At 50.1% G+C, this 20,099-nt stretch overlaps 1 protein-coding gene and 1 pseudogene across 1 annotated transcript in view; one reads left to right on the top strand and one right to left on the bottom strand.

Moving 5' to 3' along the window:
• LOC144120182 (uncharacterized) overlaps positions 1–12,456 on the bottom strand; it is a 40,495-nt pseudogene extending 28,039 nt beyond the window's left edge.
• Positions 1–20,099, top strand: part of LOC144121935 (uncharacterized) — a 61,087-nt gene that overhangs the window by 7,981 nt on the left and 33,007 nt on the right. The window lies entirely within an intron of this gene.

Below are 20,099 nucleotides of genomic sequence, written 5' to 3'. Positions count from 1 at the left end.
TTGCCCTGTGGCCGCGCCTACATTGGCCAAACGGGCAGATGTCTCAACGAGAGCCTCATCGAACACAACGGCGTCATCAGGGCATCTCGTCATCTCAATGTATGCAGTGTAATGAACGTGGTTCCTTTTTGGGAAGAACCACAATATGTCACAAGTATGTCAAAAAATCAGCAAGAGAGACACCTGAGGCTGCTGAAATGGCGAGAAAAAAAAACTGTTTCAGCAGTTTCAGCACACCATCGGTGTTGTTGAGCAAGAAAGAGCATCGTATCTTGAGAATTTTTAATTAAAAAGTCGTGTGATGTTGTTTATCGCCTAATATTTTGCTGGTTAGGTTTCAGCTTCATGTTTACTTTCTTATGCCGATGAAGCATGTATCCTCGTGCAGTTCGGCGCCACTGCAAGTTCTGGCATGCCTCTTGGTGTTTTCTTTTTCTTGCTGCGCATGCGCGCTGTGCTCTATATGTATATGCTGCGCGCAGGAATAAACGTTGTTGAAGTCAGGGCATTGTGGTGTCTAGCCTCTCGTCCGTGTGCTATGTGAAAGACGTACTATGTTTATTCTAGCCGCACTGTAAGAGGAATAAAACCTTTGAATTGAACTTGCCCGTGTTTGTGATGGTTTTTTTATCGTCAAATATCATTCGGCCTTCCCCTAACATTCAGTCTCCCAATGTTTGTAGGCTATCAAAAATGGCACTAGGTACTCAGAACCGTCTGATTAGACTGTGGAATAAAGTAAGACTGAAAACGTCGCACAGTATTCGGGTGTGGCAGATATAGAGAGCTTGATTAAGCTTTACAATGCAAAATCAAATTATTTGAAATTAACTCCTCAGAGATGCATGCATATTCTTCATCTTGAACGTACTAATTATTAGCTGCATTGCAAGTATGCTGTCGAAGTAGCCAAGATTAAAAGCATGTGCGGGATTACTTTTCACCCCTCATCCTTTCTTACCCGAAGCAATTCGAATTTTTTGTCACATCAGAAGGCCCGTTGAAAAGGAACTCTGCTACGCAGATGTGACAGAACTAATATAAAGGTATACTTATGCTGCATTTAATGACCGCAAGATTACCGGCTCGTTCTCGCGGTTACTGCAGTTGCTGACTTATGTCGACAGTCTCGTTTATCTTTCTGCTATTATTTTGTTTCCCGCCACAACAAATAGCGTTCTTTCTCAGAAGCTCCCCTTCAGAAAACGATAGCCTCCGTTGAAACAAGTGGCCCGTACAGACCGATTTACCGGAAATGCATAGATGTGAAATTCTTATCCTTCGCCTGCAAATAACTGGTGCCGAAAAATCGTTGTTCCGGCTTCTCCACGCTTGCGCTAGGTGCTTTAAGAAATGCCACGACCTCCAGGAAGTGCTTTGTAAAAAGGTCTTTAACGCACACTCGTCCGCCAACCAATCACATTTTTGTGGTGCTGTCTTGTTCTCTGCGTCTTCGTCTTTTTTTGCGCTCGGTAACCATGTATCACACCAACGTTTTCCTGCCCTTTACTCGGCACTTCAAAAGTAGACAACCTAGACAATGGTTACAAATAGGCTGGACATGCTGGATAGACTTTGCATCTTGAGTTAGCATTATGTTCAGTGTGTTTTGAACGGCGGCTTAGAATGCGAGAGATGGTGTCGATGCTACTAGCGCCGCCCGCTGTGCAGAACACCGACTATTTTATGCAAACGGTATGCAGTAGTAGAATGGTTTCACAGTCTATAAAAAATTTGGAGAACGCTTAAGCTTCGTCTTTAAGAGTGAGACGCGGCAGCGTGTTGCAGCGTTGCCAAGGAGTTCACGGAACACCATCGCCCGTTTGGGCGCGACGCGTGGCCAGTTGGACAATTTAAGGAGAGGACGCCTGTCTCACATATCTCGGTGCACACCCGAACCGGGCCGTAAGGGAAGGAAAATGAAATGACAATTGGTTTTAAGGAAAGGAAATGACGCCTGTCTCACAATTCTCGCTGGGCACCCGTACCGCGCCGGAAGGGAAGGAAAATCTCTTTCCTTACGGCGCGGTACAGGTGTCCACCGATATGTGACATACACTGCGCCATTTTTCGCTCAAGGCGGCCGCCGGCGCCGATGACACCGCCTTTTCTGCGACACGGGGCGCTTAGCTCTGTTATGTTAAAAAGTGCTCGAGTGGCTACACGCGGATTCGAAAGCACCACTTCCCAAGTTCGATGCTGGCTCCACAAAGCCGTGAATGCGGTCAGAGAAAGAGAGGTAGAAATGCAGAGTATAACGCTGCAGTGGGTATGTGCCATGTTTTAAGAGGAAGAAGAAGGCTGCAGTGCGGATGGCAGGGCCGGCGAGTTTCAAGAAGGTAGCTTTATTAAAAATTTATAAAAGAAAGCGGCGACCCCTGACTGTTACCTATTAATCATATAGCAGTGATCTAAAATAACATCTAGACACACGTATAATAAAAGGTGGAAGGCACGCTCAGAGCATTCGTTTCCCCACCTGGAGTATACAACTGCTCGGCTGCTCCGGGTATGCATCTCGTCTACTCTTTTATAGATGTCGTTTCCTAGAAGAAAACAATAAACGGCAGGCGCAAATTTGAAAGGGCCGCTCTCAATATTGACGCGTATTGGGAATCGAATTCCGGCTGTCAGGAAGACAGAGAAAAGCTTCCAAAATAAACAATTTATAATTGCACCGAGACAGAAATGTACTGGGTGGCGTTGGTAGCGTCAAACGCACTCGGCGGTCGTCGAAAGACAGAATTATCGCCGCTCTCGGATGTGTAAATTTCAAATTTGACAAGGAACTTTGGATATAATGCCTGGTAATCGTCCGACACAATTTCGATAAACGCGCAAACAATTCCATGCGTCTATAAACATTCCAGATGAATGCAGCCGCATTTGTCGTCAGAAACTGATAAAGCAGCACGCTGGTGACTTCGAGGATGAACAAATAAACATTACAAAGTTTCCCGGCATTGCCCTTCTCTTATAGAGTAATCAACCCGAATGTTTACGACGAAAACAGAGGGGACAAAAACAAAACACGGAAATTTCAAGCACAGGGCGTTCTTTATTGCTCAAAATGAGGATTTAGGCACATAGTACGCACAACGTCTGGCCATGCGCGGTGCTGTTGGGATGCTGTGACTGCTTCAGGAACGTTTTCGTAGTCAAGCGCTCTGATTCGAACAACGATCTTGCATGGGCGGAAGTAGAGACGCAAAAGTTTTCCACTTAGCCCGCGGCGGCGAATGTGCGTCCACATCCGCACTTAGTTATCCGGCTTATGTCCCGTTGATATGGCATCGGGGAAGATATTTACCTCGGGCGTCGGTGCGCAGTTGATCCTTAATGCATGCCTGACATACCAACAAACTTCGGCCGCGCGCTGCAGCTAGGCCATGTCGTCGAGGTTATCTTCGTCGCTGACGTTCGGTATTATGGCGTCGGTCATAGTGGTTGACTCCCTGCAGTGGATTAGCCTAAAAGGCGTCGTCTGCGTGGTTTCCTGCACTTCGGTGTTGTAGGCAAACACGACGTATGGGAGTCATCATCATGATCATCAGCCTTGCTACACCCACTGCAGGGCAAAGGCATCTTCCATGTCGCAACAATCAACCCTGTCCTTTGCCAGCTGCGCCCACTCTATGCCTGTAAACTTACTAATCTCATCCGCTCACCTAACCCTCTACCGCCCCAGCTACGCTCCCCTTTTCTTGGAATCCACTCTGTTATACTTAAGGACGAGGGGTTACCTTCTTGCCTTCGCATTACATGCCCTGCCCAAGCCCATTTCTTCCTCTTGATTTCGACTAGGATGTCATTAACACGCGTTTGTTCCCTCAGCCACTCTGCCTGCTTACACCTATCATTTTTCTTTTCATGGCTCGCTGCGTTGTGCTTAACTTAAGCTGAACCCTTTTCGTTGGCCTCCACGTTTCTGCGCCGTAGGTGATTACCGGTAAAGATACAGCTGTTGTACACTTTTCTCTTTAGGGATAATGGTAAGCTGCTATTGCTGATTTCAGAAAACCTGCCATATGCGCTACACCTCATTCTTATCCTTCCAGTTATTACCCTCTCATGATGGGACTATATCCCACGCATTGCGTTTCGCGTCGGCATACATGGCCAGCATGCCTGCGATGGCCCTGTTCAGGTGCTCCGTGTGACAGTTTTCCTGCTGATGATCCGCGGTTGCGACCGGTGGCTGGTCTAGAAGATGGGCAGAGTGGCTTGCGTCAGGTCTTCCTTGAAAACTATTCGTATGTCCATGATGCGCGTTTCCGGTACACCTCGTCGCAGGAAGCTGCACTCCATGAAAAGGTTCCCAACTACTGCTGCTGTGCCATTCCGCAAGGCTTCGGATTCGGAGCAGCGGGTCCGCTCGCAAGGACAATACACTTATTTGAACACGTTGACTTCGGTAAAGGGCCCAAGAGAGCCATAGCGATGTGATAGAAAGCCTTGTCGTGGCTCAGTAGGGTTCAGGACTCCTGCTGCTCGAATCGGTAGTGTATTTCGTCCCTCACAATCTCGACCGGCTTTCTTGTAATAAATACTTTTTTCTCGGATGTACGCAGTCAGCTGACGTGCGACTCTGCTCTTTACTAGAGCGCATGCGCAGAAACACTGTGCGCGCTACGGGAACGTTACGGCATGCGTTCACGAGCCGGAAGCACGCTGCTCGCCCGTTTCGGATAAATACATGTCGCGACCACATTTTTCAACGTGATAGCTGGCTCTAACTTGGAGAGGTTCGCTTTTGTTTTGCACGCTCTCGCCCACACGTTGAGGAATAAGCCACACGCCCCTGTTTTTCAGATAATTTGGCGATTTTCAAGCTGTTGGGCCTAAATAAATACAGTGTGGCTGGCTGGATGGATGGATGGACGGACGGACGGACGGATTTGCTCTTCACGATTCCTGAATTTGACACCACTCTTGCGTCGTGTAATTATTCATGTGCACCTGGTCCTGGTGGCGTTATTTAGTCACCTCTCTCTTACCTCGGTGTGCATGGCCAATCTGCGCTGCTTAATTACTACAAAGAAGCGTGGGTTCCGGTAATGTTCCAGAACACTGGAAGGTCAGCCGCCTGCATGGTTACTCTCTTGAAGCCTGGAAAGCCTGCTTATGAGCTTAACTCATATCGGCCAGTTGCCCTTGCAAGGTGTGTTGGAACATTTATGCAGTTAATGGTGTACAGTAAGGCTTGAGAGCTATCTAGATAGCAAGTCCCTTTATGTGGACATAATGACCGGGATTGAGGGAGGACGATCTTCAACAGACAGCGTCATCAACCTTGGTTCTACAGTAGTACACGAAACATCGTCGCAGACTCGTAGTGCCTGTCTTCTCTGGCGTCAAAGACGCTTACGACAACGTTCTCCATGAATCCATTATTGATGCACTTGACGACTCGGGTGTTGGTGGCCGGCTCTACATGTGGTTTGTGAGCTACCTCAGCGGCTGCTCAGATTACATGCCTAGCGCGGAGTTCCACAGAGAGGAGCCCTCAGCTCAACCTTATTTATCGTTGCGCCGACTGGATCGGTTTGGAAATGGAACACAATGCTTCCCGAAATTGTTGCTATTAACAGCAGTTATTTATTTTAGACAATTTGTTTGTATCATCAGATTGTGAAACGTGATTCTTTTGTTTGTGTGCATTGTTTTGAATTCCGCATCACATTTTGTGGCCCCACTTCCTTGCTGTAATGTCATAAGGCGATGCAGGTATCTAATAAAGAAATGGACGGCCTGCAAATGGATTGAGCTGCCAGCTAACGTTCATATCAGTGCATATGGCGATGACTTCTGCATCTGGGTCTCTGGCTCGACACACTCACAAATGCCTGCGAGATTGCAGCGAGCTATAACATCGGCAACCAGACTCCTACGGCGTCAAGATTTATTCTTAGCACCAAAAATTGTGCTGTGGTCGCATTCACGCGCACATCTGTTATCCTCTACCCGATAACACAATACGGAGCTGAGATACACTATGTCTCCCACCACGGAGTAGCGGGTTTTATTATTGACCGCGGTGTGCCTTGGTCGAGGCATATCAACATGTTAAAGAAAAGGCAGATTAGTTTTTGCCGTGTCCTTCGCTGTGTAGCTGGCATGAAGTGGGGTTCAACGGGGCGCTCCGTACTACGACTACACCGAATTCTGTTCCTAGGCTACATCCGATACAGCCTCCCAGTTCTCTTTATATGGGCATTTCTTGCTTGCGGTCTTCAGAAGGCGTTCTAGCGCAGGCGCTCAGGGCATGCCCTGGATTGCCTCGGTACAACTCGGTGCAACGAAGGCACGATTGAGGAACCACGTGCCTGCCCAATGTCGACATATTTGTCACATGAAGCCCTTCCGCGTACTTACCTTACACCATTGTCACCCACTGAGAAAGATCCTGCATGAGCGGCCGGAGAGCAATTTTGCAAGTGCACTCCGCTGCCATCAGCCTCAAATACTCTCAGGCTATGCCCTTCCATACCATCCCGTCAAGCCATCGTGCCTGATAGATGAGGCGCCGGTATGTTTGCATGTTTCCAGAATACTAAAGAAATACACGATGGCAGTCTGTGCACTGAAGCAACTTGCTCTAGCGTATATCCGGTTAGAAAATTGTCACGTGGTGGTTACTGCAATCCAGAGGGCGGAAAGACAGCGAAGGCGGCGTCTAAACAAAACTCTTGATGGACTGAATCACTCGACGGCAGCGTAGAGACCAGCGTTCTCGGCGGTCGTCGAACTGAATGCCCGCCGTTGATGGGGAACTTCCTAGATAAAACCCGCAACATTACTAGAATATTTCGGATTGAGGTAGAATCGGGTCCGCCTAGATGCGATCAATCGAGATAAATCTGGTCGCATCATGCATTCACAAAGTAATAAAGTGGCGTGGCGGCAACTTTGAGGAATGAACAAACACTACACAGATTCGCAGCATTAATTCCTCTCAAAGAAGCATCACCCCGATGCTTTAAAAAATAAGGCAACTAGAAAAAAAACGAACTGTGCAAAATAAACAACAAACGTTGAAACACAACTTCCTTAGGTTTTTAGCGCGCATAATAGGGCTTTAGCCGGACGACATGGACAACTTCTGGTCGTACATGGAGTCGCTGGGATGCAGTCATTTCGTTCGGGACGACTTCATAGTCCAGTTCACCTAGCTGTCGAAAAACGTTGTACGGGCCGAAAGAGTGGTGCAAAAGGTTTTCACTCAATCTAGGCGTCGAATGGGCGTCCAAACCCACACTGTGTCTCCTGGCTTGTATTCCGCGTTTTGTCTTTGTAGGTTACAGCACCTTGCGTCGTTTCACGGTTGGTCTTTGATCCGTATTCGGTCAAGTCTTCGGGCCTCCTCTGCGCGTTGAAGGTAGGCGGCGACATCCACGTTCTCTTCGGCAACGTTGGGTAGCATGACTTCTCGCGTGGTCGTGGCCTCCCTACCATGGACGAGCCTAGAAGGCGTCATTTGGGCGGTCTCCTGCACTGCGGTGTTGTAGGCGAAGACGTCGTAAGGCAGGATGACGTCTCAGGTCTTAGATGCGGCATCGACATACATGGCGAGCATATAAGCGATGCTTTTGTTCAGGCGCTAGGTGAGTCCATTGGTCTGCGGATGGTATGCAGTTGCCCTCTAATGACTCGTTTGGCTGTAATGCAGAATGGCTTGCGTCAGTTTCGCTGTGAATCCTGTGCAGCTGTCAGTAATGAGCATATCACGGGCTCCGTGTCGCACCGGAATGCACTGTAAGAAAAACTTGCCGACTTCTGCTGCTGTTGCGTTCGGTTGGGTTTTTTCCTCGCCGTAGCGGGTCAGGTAATGGTCGCTATGATGATCCGCATATTTCAAGATATTAACTTCACAAAAGGGTCAAGCAAGACCATGCCGAAGTGCTGAAAGGACTTTCAGAGGGGTTGAATGGCGTTGAAAAATTCTACTGGTAGGCTGGGAGAGGTCTTTCGTCGCTGACAATCTCGGCAGCTTTCAAAATATAGTGCGACATCGGCACACAGTCGTAGCCAAAAATACTTGTCTTGAATTCTGCGGAGGGTACGAGAAAACTGACGTTGTCCAGGCTCGTCATGTGAAACCTGAAGAGTTTCTTCGCGCACACTTGCAAAGTACACGTACTTAGGCTGCTTTGTTCGCTGTGAAGTTCTTCACGGGGATATCATTCTGCGCGCAGAAATAAGACAATCCTCGCTTGAACGAGGCGGGAGATGAAGAAAGATTGCTTTCTAATTACTCGATGAGATGTTTTAGGCATGGTCCAACCATTGCTGCTGTGCAATGCAGCTAGAACTGATCCCAGGAAGGCGTCCTCATCGTCGTCTGGCGGCGGTGCATCTATAGGTATTTGTGAGAGGCATTTGGCATCACGTCCCGACTTGTAAATGACAGTGACGTCAAACTCCTGGCTCCATCGAGCAAGGCGGCCTGCGGGATCCTTCAAACTGGCTAGCCAGCACAGTGCGTGATGATCGCTGACCACAGTAAGCGCTAAAAGAGTGCGGTGAGGGGATTGTTGGTACGAAATTATAGAAAAAATGAATAACTGCACTAAAAGGACAGGACAAGAGAGAGAAGCACTTGTCTCTTGTGATTCTTCTCTTTGTCTCGTCCGTTTTGCGCAGTTATTCATTGTTTCCATAACACAGTGAACGGTCGTCTTTACTGGTAGGGGCGAACTGTCGACGTTGGTCAGATGATGGCAAGGTGTCAAGGATCACCCCAGGGAACACTCGGACCGAAAGAATGGACTAGGCAACAGGTGTACCCACAAAGACGCACACTTAATACACCCTACGTGACACAAACACTAGCACACAAAACACCAAGACTACCAATACACTTGGCGCGGGAACACTGCTACTAGCGTGCACAACTAGCGATCGGCGTTCCTGCTCACGGTTCAGTGCTGATGCAGCGTTGCATGGGCCCAGAAGCTGGCGTGAGGTGGCGTTCGATGTGCTCAGGCTGGAATCACTGGCAGCGTCGTTGGCGGCGTCGTACGATCTCCCAGTCCAAGTGCCAGTGGAGGTGCTACTGTTGATATTGGCGTTGGGGGCACCACCCGGATGGGTGGGCACAGCACTGGAGGCACCCCTGGCCGTAGCACGTGGTAGCGTAATCCGTTGACTCCCCGGAATGGGCTCAGGAACGGCAGGAAGTCCACCGTGCGGCGCCGTATAACTTGAGATCACCGGAGCAGTATCCGGTGTTGCTCTCTTCTAGCCGAAGTGTTCCTGACGGGCCGGAACCTCCGCTTCTCTGTTCTACTCCACCCCCGTGCCACGCTCTCCTTTGGGCTTTTATAACCTTGGTGTTGTTACGCGTCATCCTTGCCGTAGCCCTCTTCTTTTCTCTTCTCCACCAATCACGTCTTTCCACCTCACCGAATAGTTCTTCATCTTCTCTATTCGTTGGTTAATATATTGTCACGTGGTGGTGACGTTGAAGAACACTGTAGCAATACTGTGAAAGACAAAACTAACTTTTATTGGGCGAACCTGTGCCCACAAAAGAGGCTACACTTACAGCACAACGGTAGCGGCGAGCACGGTCGGCGATCGTCGAGAATCTGATCCGCGGGTCAAGCGCGTCGGCTGTTATATAGCAGTCGTCGAATGTTCCAGACTAATCGTTGGGACCCGCGTGCCTTCCACAAAGTTCTACACCATTCGCGTCAGGCGATGAAATCAGATAACATAAGGTTCGACTACAACAGACAGCGAACAGAAGCATCGATGACTTGCCAGAAACTTCGGATAGATGCAGGCGCGTCCCGCGCTGTGCGATAACACTTGTTAGGCGGCGAAACGTGGTCGCCCGATAAAGATAAATGACACGTGTCATTACCCCCCTCTTGAAAAGCATCGACCCGATGCTGCAAACAAACGAAATAAAGAAAAGCACTCGTAGCAAAGAAAACAACAAAAATAAGGAAGTTCGTCAGCGTCCGTAAAAGGGTTTAAGGCGCACCACGTGGACCACTTCAGATGGTGCGCGGCGCCGCTGTGAATGCGAAATGCCGTCTGGCACGACCTCATAGTCCAGTGGGCCAATACGTCGAACGACCTTGTAAGGTCTGAAATAGCGGCGCAATAGTTTCTCACTGAGTCCTCGTCGGCCTATCGGGGTCCATACCCAAGCACGGTCGCTGGGCTGGTACTCGACGAAGCGTCGTCGCAGGTTGTAGTGTCGGCTGTCGGTACGCTGCTGGTTCTGGATCCGTAGGCGGGCGACCTGTCGAGCTTCTTCGGCGCGCTGGAGATCGATAGCGACTTCAAGATTTTCCTCGTCAGTGACGTGCGGCAGCATGGCGTCGAGCGTCGTCGTCGGGTTCCTGCCGTAAACCAGCTTAAATGGCGTGATCTGGGTTGTTTCTTGCACCGCCGTGTTGTAAGCGAATGTTACGTACGGCAGGACCGCATCCGTTGTCTTGTGCTCGATGTCGACGTACATTGCTAGCATCTCGGCGAGGGTCTTGTTCAGGCGCTCCGTGAGGCCATTCGTCTGCGGATGGTAGGCAGTTGTCCTACCGTGACTTGTTTGGCTGTATTGAAGAATGGCTTGCGTGAGCTCTGCTGTAAAAGCCGTTCCTCTGTAGGTGATGAGGACTTCAGGAGCACCATGTCGCAGCAGGATGTTCTCGACGAAAAATTTCGCCACTTCGGCTGCGCTGCCTTTCGGCAGAGCTTTAGTTTCAGCGAAGCGGGTGAGATAGTCCGTCGCCACGACGATCCACTTATTTCCGGAAGTTGATGTCGGAAACGGTCCCAACAAGTCCATCCCGATCTGCTGAAAAGGTCGGTAAGGAGGCATGATCGGCTGTAGTAATCCCGCTGGCCTTGTCGGTAGTGTCTTGCGTCGCTGACAGTCTCGGCATGTCTTGACGTAACGGGCGACATCGGCGGTTAGGTGCGGCCAGTAATATCTTTCTTGTATCTTTGATAGCGTCCGGGAGAAACCGAGGTGCCCAGCGGTCGGATCGTCATGTAGGGCGTGCAGTACTTCTGGACGCAGCGCTGACGGAACAACAAGAAGATAGTTGGCGTGGACTGGTGAGAAGTTCTTCACGAGTAGGTTGTTTTGAAGCGTGAACGAAGACAATTCACGCTTAAATGCCCAAGGGACAACGTCGGTGTGCCCTTCCATATAATCGACTAGGGATTTTAGCTCCGGGTCTCCTCGTTGCTGTTCGGCGAAATCTTCCGCGCTTATTATTCTAAGGTAGGCGTCGTCATCCTCATCTTGAGGCGGCGGGTCAATGGGGGCGCGTGATAGGCAATCGGCATCTGAGTGTTTTCGTCCGGACTTGTAGGTTACAGTGATGTCGTATTCTTGTAGTCTGAGGCTCCACCGTGCCAGCCGTCCTGAAGGGTCCTTTAAGTTAGCTAGCCAACACAATGCGTGATGGTCGCTGACCATTTTGAATGGCCTGCCATATAGGTAAGGGCGAAATTTCGCTGTGGCCCAAATGATGGCGAGGCATTCCTTTTCGGTTGTAGAAGAAGGAAAGATCCTTTGAACCTCCTCCCGTACGACTGCCCTGATGGTCTCGCGCAGGTCGTCGGTGGCCAGTGACTGAACTCCGGCGTAGTTTGTCGAGTTCGTGCGGCGATCGTATTGTCGGTTCCGCATTTCGAGTGCCTTCTCAATGCTGGTGGCCTCGCGAAGGAACTCTTCTACGGTCGTCGGTGGGCTTCGTGTCATTGCGCCGAAAAGTTTCTCCTTTACACCACGCATCAGTAGGCGGACTTTCATCTCTTCGGACACTTCCGGGTCGGCGTGCCGGAACAGACGGCTCATTTCCTCAGGGAAGATTGCGATCGTCTCATTCGGCAGCTGCGCCCTGGTCTCCATTAGAACTTGGGCTCGCTCTTTACGCAGGACGCTTGTAAATGTTTGCAGGAAGCTGATTCAGAACAGGTCCCACGTCGTCAAGGTGGCTTCTCGATTCTCGAACTACGTCCTGGCGGTGTCCTCCAATGCGAAATAGACATCTCGCAGCTTGTCGTCGCCTGCAAGCTGTTGAGCGTAGCGACCCTCTCATACGTTTCCAGCCAGCTTTCCGGGTCCTCAAATGTGGAGCCGTGGAACGTCGGTGGTTCCCTGGGCTGCTGCAGCACGATGGGGGACGCTGGGGCTGCCATTGGGGTTGCCTCGGCCACAATCTTCTTGATCTTCTTAGGTAGAAGTCCGTGCTCCGGGGGCAGCTGTTGAAGACGGCGTATTGCTCGATTGTCCGGGACTACGTTGGTGTTCTCTTTGCGGTCCGGGCTTGGATCACGGCTTGTCGGGGGCCTCCGGTACATGAAAAAACCAAAAAAGAAGCACCTCCACCAGATGTCACGTGGTGGTGACGTTGAAGAACAAAGTAGCAATACTGTGAAAGACAAAACTAACTTTCATTTGGCGAACCTGTGCCCACAAAAGAGGCTACACTTACAGCACAACGGTAGCGGCGAACACGGTCGGCGATCGTCAGAAATCTGATCCGCGGGTCAAGCGCGTCGGCTGTTATATAGCAGTCGCCGAATGTTCCAGACTAATCGTTAGGACCCGCGTGCCTTCCACAAAGTTCTACACCATTCGCGTCAGGCGATGAAATCAGATAACCTAAGGTTCGTCTACAACAGACAGCGAACAGAAGCATCGATGACTTGCCAGAAACTTCGGATAGATGCAGGCGCGTCCCGCACTGTGCGATGACACTTGTTAGGCGGCGAAACGTGGTGGCCCGATAAAGATAAATGACACGTGTCAATATGCCATTCTTATCGCCATCCTTGTTGCCTTCTTCAAACCTCTTTCGTTCATACTTCTATTTCAAACTGCCTATTATATGTGACACAATTAGGCACTCTTTCTCAGTTTACGAATCTTTAGCCTCGGCCTTGGACAGTGAACGGCTAGCGTATGCTGCTCTCTCCGGTTCGTCGTTTTCTGAAGGAGGATGGCGCCTAGGCCCACGCTGCTCCCGTCGGTATCAATTTCAGTCTCTGCGTTTTGATCAAAGTGCTCGACAATCGGTGGGGACTGTAAACGACGCTGATGTTCTCTGAAGGCTTCCTGTTGCGGCGCTTCAGATTCAATGCTTCACATTCGGCGCTTCACAGGTCGGTCAGAGGCTCGGCGATGAGCGAAAAGTTCTTGACAAATCGACGGTAACCTACGCACAGTCCGAAGAGCCTGCGTACTGCTTCCATATCGTCCGGTGGTGAAAACTGTTGAATAGCAGCTGTTTTCTTCGGGTCTATGCTTATTAACGATGCCAACGATGTGGCCTAGAAACAGCAGCTCTGCATATGCAAAGTGTTACTTCTCTGCTTTCAAGGTTCGGCCGGACACATTTGATGGCCTCTGCCACTGTTAGAACCCTTTCCAGATACTCTTAAAAGTTTCTGTCGAAGACAAAAAAGTCATTCAAGTATAACAGACATATTTGCCACTTCAGGACTGCCAGCACTGTATCCATTGATTGCTGAAACGTCGCTGGTGCGGAAGAGAGACCAAATGGTATCACCCTTAACTTGAAGAGGCCATCCGGAGTGATGAATGACGTCTCCTCGCGATCTCTTTCACCGACCTCAATTTCTCAGTAGCCGCTCTTGAGCTCCATCGATGAGAAATACTTGGCATTGCAGAGCAGGTCCAGTGTGTCGTCGATGCGGAGAGGGATTAGACGGCCTTTGTTATGATCTCAAGCAGCGGTAACTAACGCAGAATCGAAGTGCGCGTCTTACTTTCCCACTAGAACACCCAGTGGCGCCTATGTGCTCTTTGAAGGCTGGATGACGTCATCGCGAAGCATTTCTTGCATTGGTCCCCGATAGCTTCTCGTTCTAGCGGTGACACACAGTAGGGGCTTTGGCGGGGATTTAGAGCGTAATGGTCGGTTATATGCGATGCTTGCCAATCAGCGTTTGTCTTACCTTCGGCGTTGACGAAAAAAACTCGCTGTAGCTTCGATGCAGATTGCGGGTCTGGTCGTGTCTGTCCCTAGGCAGCGCTGGGTTGATGTCTAAAGTGGGCGAGTTCTCTTGGTCAGGCGAAGAGAGAGAGAGAAAGACAAACGTAAAGGCAGGGAGGTTAACTAGGCAGCGCCCGGTATGGAACCCTGCACGTGGGAAGGGGAACAGAAGGAGAGATAGACAAAGGAGAGAACAAAGGGAGATGATCACTTTTCCACATTTCCGTTGGTGATTATTTGCAGGGAACGCAGGGCACACACTGATAGTTCACAACCTTGCACTCAGTCTTGAATCCTTCTCAAGACTTTTAAAAGTGCCTTCAAAGCTGTCTTCTGCGATGAAGGCTTACTCTAAGGACCCAGAATCTTCGCTTCAGTAAGGGGACAAGTATCTAAACGGTGGAGTGTTGCAGCCCTGAGTGCACGCTCACGCTGAAACCGAGGGCAGTTACAAAGAAGTTGATTTATAGTCTCGTCGCACCCACAGATCTCACACGCAGGAGATTCTGCCAATCCGGTTAAGTGGAATTAGGCTTTTGTGATCGCCACTCCTAGCCACAGGCGACACAACAGCGTAGCAACGCAGCGGGAGAGGCCGGACGGAGGACCGAGTTGAAGTAAGAGATCTAGGCGGTACAGACGGCATGTGGAGTTGCCAGCAGAAGACCATGAAACTAAAATCTCTTTTCGGCCAAGCATTGCAGATGTCTTGCTGCGTCGGCTTTTGTAAACGGTATCTAGACAATGCTAGGCACTGCCATGAGCAGCTCGAGCTTCAGCGTCAGCTGCGTCGTTTCCGACAATGTTTCAGTGTCCCGGTATCCACTTGATGACGATGTCAGGACCCTCTTCCTGTGCCTGGTGTTGAAAATGTCTCAATTCAGCTACGAGTTGTTCGTGGTCGCCTTGGCGTAAAGCATAATTAAGGCAATGTAGGGCTGCTTTTGAGTCGCAGAACACAGCCCAATTGCGGGGTGTTTGTGCAACGATGTACTGCACAGCCGCAAGGAGAGCGGCCAATTCTGATTCGGTGGAGGTTGTCCGATGCGAAGTTTACTGGATAATAGTGATCTCTCTCGCAGGAATGACCACGGCGTAGGTTGAACTTGTACCTGAGACCGAAACATCTGTATACACATGAGTTCGGTCACCATATGCAGTGTGGAGTAGGTAGAGTTTCAACTGTTTAATGGCCGCTGTCGATAAGTTCGATTTTTTCGTTATGCCCGGAATTGTAAGGCGCACGCATGGCTCCCGCAGATACCCCAGCGCAGAGGAATGCCGTGCTGCCGGGGTGAGCTGTGTTGGGATGGACGACTGGTGGGCTGCTATAATCTTTGAAAACGCTGCGTGTGTTCTTTGATCCGCCAGACACAAGGTGGTGCTGCAAATTCCTGTTAGATGCCGTATGCGAATCCGCAGGGTGTCAAGGGTTATATACAAGTAGAGTGGGCAGTCTTGGGCGATTGCAATGGTAGCAACTCTTGATGCGCTGCGAGGGAGACCCAGGCATGTGCAAAGTGCCTAACCTTGTATAGATTGGAGGGCACGCAAATTCGTCTTGCATGTGCATGAAAGCATTGGTGCACTATACAGCAAAAATTCGAAAAAGAGTGCTCTGTACAGTTGCAGCTTTGATAGAATAGACAAGCCCCATGATTTGCCGCTAAGATATCTGAACAGGTGTGTAACAGAGATTAGCTTTTTCTTTACAAAGCTGCAATGCGGGCTTCATGATAAATTGTGATCTATAACATTTCCTAATAAACGATGAGATGCACGATAGGCAATGGCATGGCCGTGTATAGTTAGTGGATAACGTGTCATACTTTTGCGCGTAAATGTCACTATTGCGCACTTCTCGGCTGACACGCTCAGACCTTGCTCTCGGAGATAAGAGGAAGTTATGGTTTCTGCCCTCTGAACTCTTCATCGCACCTGGAGACGCGTCACAGAGGAGACAGAGGGGACACAGTGCCTAGATTTATCATCATGAACGTATACCAACTTGCTCAGTTTTCTTCCCTGTTTCACAGAGGAGGCCCAGATGCAGATATCTTCGGCGTACATAGAGATATGGACGGTATTAGGTAGGTACTCCTAAAGACTTATAAGTGTTAGATTAAACAAAGTAAGACTGAGCCCTCCGCCCTAGGGCACGCCCCGGTAGGTGTAATGCACGGGAGTGGAGCCATCTTCGCACATAATAAAAAACTGTCCTTTTGGTCAGATAGCTTTTGGATCCGCCTATATATCTGTGCACCGATTCCAACAGCCTTTAGAGCATCAAGGATGTCCTCATGTGTCACGTTATCGTATGAACCTTTGATATCAATAAAACGTGCAGCGCACGTGCGCTTCTGGCGTTTTTGATTCTGGACTGTAGACACGATATCAATGACGTTGTCTATAGAGGAGCGACACCGTCGAAAACCCGCAAAGGCATTAGGATACATGTTGTGCTCAAGGTACCACTCAAGACGAGCCAGAAGTATTTTTTCTATGACTTTTTCCACGCAACTGGCCAAAGCTATTGGCCTGTATGATGAGAGATCAAGCGGCGATTTCCGTGCTTTTAGTAATTATATCATGCGGTTGGATTTCCACTGGGAAGCGATAATTCCGTTTTGCCACGAGTGGTTGTAAAGGCTGAGTAGCACTGTACGCGCGTCGTGGCCAATGTGGCACAGCGCCGCATATGCAATGCCGTCTGCACCTGGTGCAGAAAAACGCTTACTTTCTGCAACGACAGTATCAAGTTCCTCACGAGTAACGACAACATCCATCGCTGAATCTTGTGATGCAAGAGGAACACGCTGGGAACCCGAGGTATTCAGAGCACCCGCGGCTTTGCTGCAGAAGTCAGTTTCAACTTCAATATGGTGATGGTTTTGATGCAGAGCTAACGCACAGGAAGGCTGTCTTTGCTGTGGAATCTTTCGAAGCCCTGCACTGTCCGCCAAATTAGGGACATGGGATTTCGAGAATCCAGATATTGACAGAAAGACTTCCAACGCTTTTTCGACAGCGTGTGCATTCGTCGCTTGACTTTCCTTTCCAAACGACGCGCCTCTCTCAGGTCCCTTACGCAGTTGCTCCGTCTGTAACGTGTTTCTGCACGCCGTCGAATTGCACGTAAGTGGTGTAATTCGATAGAAATTTCGGTGCGCATTCTTGTTTACGTCAGGAAGCCTCTAGCAGCCTTCATTGCTGCTGCTAGAATTTCCTGCAAACTGGAAGTGAGGGCTTCTTTGCACGCCTCTTCCATTGCAGTTTTTTTAAAGCGAAATTTATTGCCCCAGGGCATCAGTGATAAGTGAAGATGTGATGAATGATCTAAATGAATGAAAAAAAGGTTAGCTGATTTGGTGAAGTCCAGTAGAGAACGATGGTACGGTCCCTGCGTCCAGGCAATGTATGAAGAAGGGTTGCTTGGTGAAAGACCTGCTACCATCAGGTGCCGGATCCTTGTAGGCTTGAGAGCTGGGCAGTCCCACAGTAAGTGATGAATGTCGGCCTCAATGTCCTCGTGTTTACATACCGGACAACCTGGCCGAGGAAACAATTCTCGGTACTGAGGCCACTTCCGAGTGATGGCTGGTGTGAGGGCAACCCCGACCCGGATCCTCCTAAGCGCAATCGCCTCAGCACGGGTAAGACCGCGGGGGAGAGTTACCGCACACGGAGGGATGAGAGCACGTGTGCGGCGCCAAAGGAGTTCCTTTCTTGAGGAAAGTAGGGTAAAATTGTCCACATGAAGGAGCCGAGGTGGTGATGAGTTTGGATTCGCAAGGCGGGTCGCTAAATCTGCCTGCCTTTGATAGGTCAGCAGATCCAGTTTTAAACGCTGCTCAATGTGCGCGTGTTTAGCTGGGTCGGACGCCCCAAGACCTGGAGTCTTGAGGTAGGTTGGTATGTGATGACTACCGTGGGTCTCCACATTACAAAACCACTGGACACGCCGCAGCAGAGACTGCGAAACTAGCGTCAGGTCTAGGCAGCTGCTGTATGAACTGCCTCTCAGGTATGTCGGGCTGCCGTCATTCGTTACGTAAAGTTCATTTTCTGAAGCAAATAAGGAAAGATTCCTCCCTCTGGCGTTAGCTATAGGACTTCCCCACAGTTGGTGGTGGGCATTGAAATCTCCGCTAATAATCCAAGGAGCCCGGGTTGCCTCCTTAATTGTCTTCAACCTCTCGCAGTCCAATTGAGAGGAGGGGGAGACATAGGCAGCAATCAGTGTGAACTCCATGGGTCCTTTTTTGACTACGAAACACACGTACTCAATGTGATTGTGGGATTGAACTGGGCAGAACCGTACGTAATGTCGCTGCGGATGTAAACAACAACTTTGCTGCGCTCCCCGCATGTCGGAGCAAAGAAGGGCTGGTTTCCGGAAAGCCTGACTGCTAGGGGATAAGTTACGTTCGCAGATGACTAATATCGGGAAGTGGTGGTTGAAAACATATTGCCGAAAACTTGCGATTCGTGACTTTAGGCCTCTTGCGTTCCACTGGAAGACCGCAGCGGCCCTTACTTCCTCACGAAACGTGGGAAGCTGGCCAGCCATTCTGTTTTAAAGATCTTGTAGTGCTGAAACCAGAGTCTTGCACCAGTAAGACGCGTCGGGCGGTTGACAATTGCAGGGCCTGTATCAGAGGGCGAATGGCGTAGACCGCCGTCTCAAGAATCACGAGGGCTTGGCGATCTTGCTCTAGGAGCCCTTCTCTAACGACAGGTGAGCTCGGCGAAAGAAGCTTGCACTGAGGAAGCTCAGCAGGACGTAAGGGCGGGAGCGCTGGCCAATCATCCGCACACGACGCGGTCTGTTTATCCTTGACGATATTTCGCTTACTGGACACACTCGGACGTGGCGGCACGGGAGGAGGTTGAGAAGGAAGTGCCGTAGGCGCGTCGGTGTGGTTGCTTTTTGCAATAGACTTTCTTGAGCTCTTGCGGCGAGAACACCTCTTCAGAAAAGTCGCGGCAGCTTCACAGTGCATAGATTTGTCTCGAAACATTTGCTTTAGAACGGCACGCTCGTTTTTTATGCGCGGACAATTCTTAGATGAGGCGTCTTGAGGCCTGTTGCAGTTGGAACACATAAGCACTTGTGCATTGCAGGACTCAGCGCTGTGAGCACTGGCACAACGAAAGCACACTCTCGTGTTGTCGCAGACCCCTCTCACATGACCCAGTTTCAAACATTTGTGGCATTGGGGTTTTTTAATAAATGGCCGCACGGCATGACGAAAATGGCCCACCTTCACGTGTGATGGAAGGCTGTCGCCTTGGAGCAAAATCTTCACACAGCGGGAATTGCCCAGAAGTGATACCCGTAGACTTACGGTGCCTCCGTTTGCCGGCCTCACGATTATGAGCAAACCATCCCGCGTAATAGCCTCGTCGACATCATAGATTACGCCGGAAGAGGACTCATCCCGTCGAGCGGGCTATCAGTACGTACTGATAAACCGCCGAGCTGGGTTATGGCCCGCAGTGGTTCCAACGCAGCCGCGTGGTGGACATCAACGGCTACAATGTTCTTCCGCGCATTCACTCGAACGTCTTTGGTTTCGTTAGGCACGAGGATCTCGAGCTCTACAGAGACGGCTTGCCTGTTAAGCCGCCTCATGTTGTCGGTTGGCTGCACAGGCAGGACGAGGATAGTGTGTGCCGGTGTGTTGCCACTTGTTTTTACAGACGACTCACTGGGTGACGATCCGGTTTTTAGAAGTCTTCTCTTGGTGTTACGGCTGAGGTAAGTCTCACCTCGCTGTCGAGTTCACTCGGACGACTGCACCACTTCGTCGACGAGCTCGAGGAGGAGGCCGCCAGGCCATTAGGTTGCCCAGGAGGGTTCAGATTCATCGCCGTATGACGGGGGACGGCATCCCCGCAGTATACACGCAGAAACACCGAAAAGAGCTGCAGGCTGACTGAAAGCGTTTCACAACGACCTGGTCAGACGAATCTTTTGTGGATGGGTCGGAGCTGGTGTAAGAATCTCGCACGTCAGATATCTCGTCGAAGAAAACAATCGTTGTTCCTCTGTTAGTCTGCCAGTTTTCGCTGAAGTTAGCAGTACTTCGGCTTGGCCATTGCAGAGACGTG

This window comes from Amblyomma americanum, chromosome 2 (assembly GCF_052857255.1).
Source record: "Amblyomma americanum isolate KBUSLIRL-KWMA chromosome 2, ASM5285725v1, whole genome shotgun sequence".
Taxonomy (NCBI): Eukaryota; Metazoa; Arthropoda; class Arachnida; order Ixodida; family Ixodidae; genus Amblyomma; species Amblyomma americanum.
This window is presented reverse-complemented; position numbering and strand designations above follow the sequence as displayed.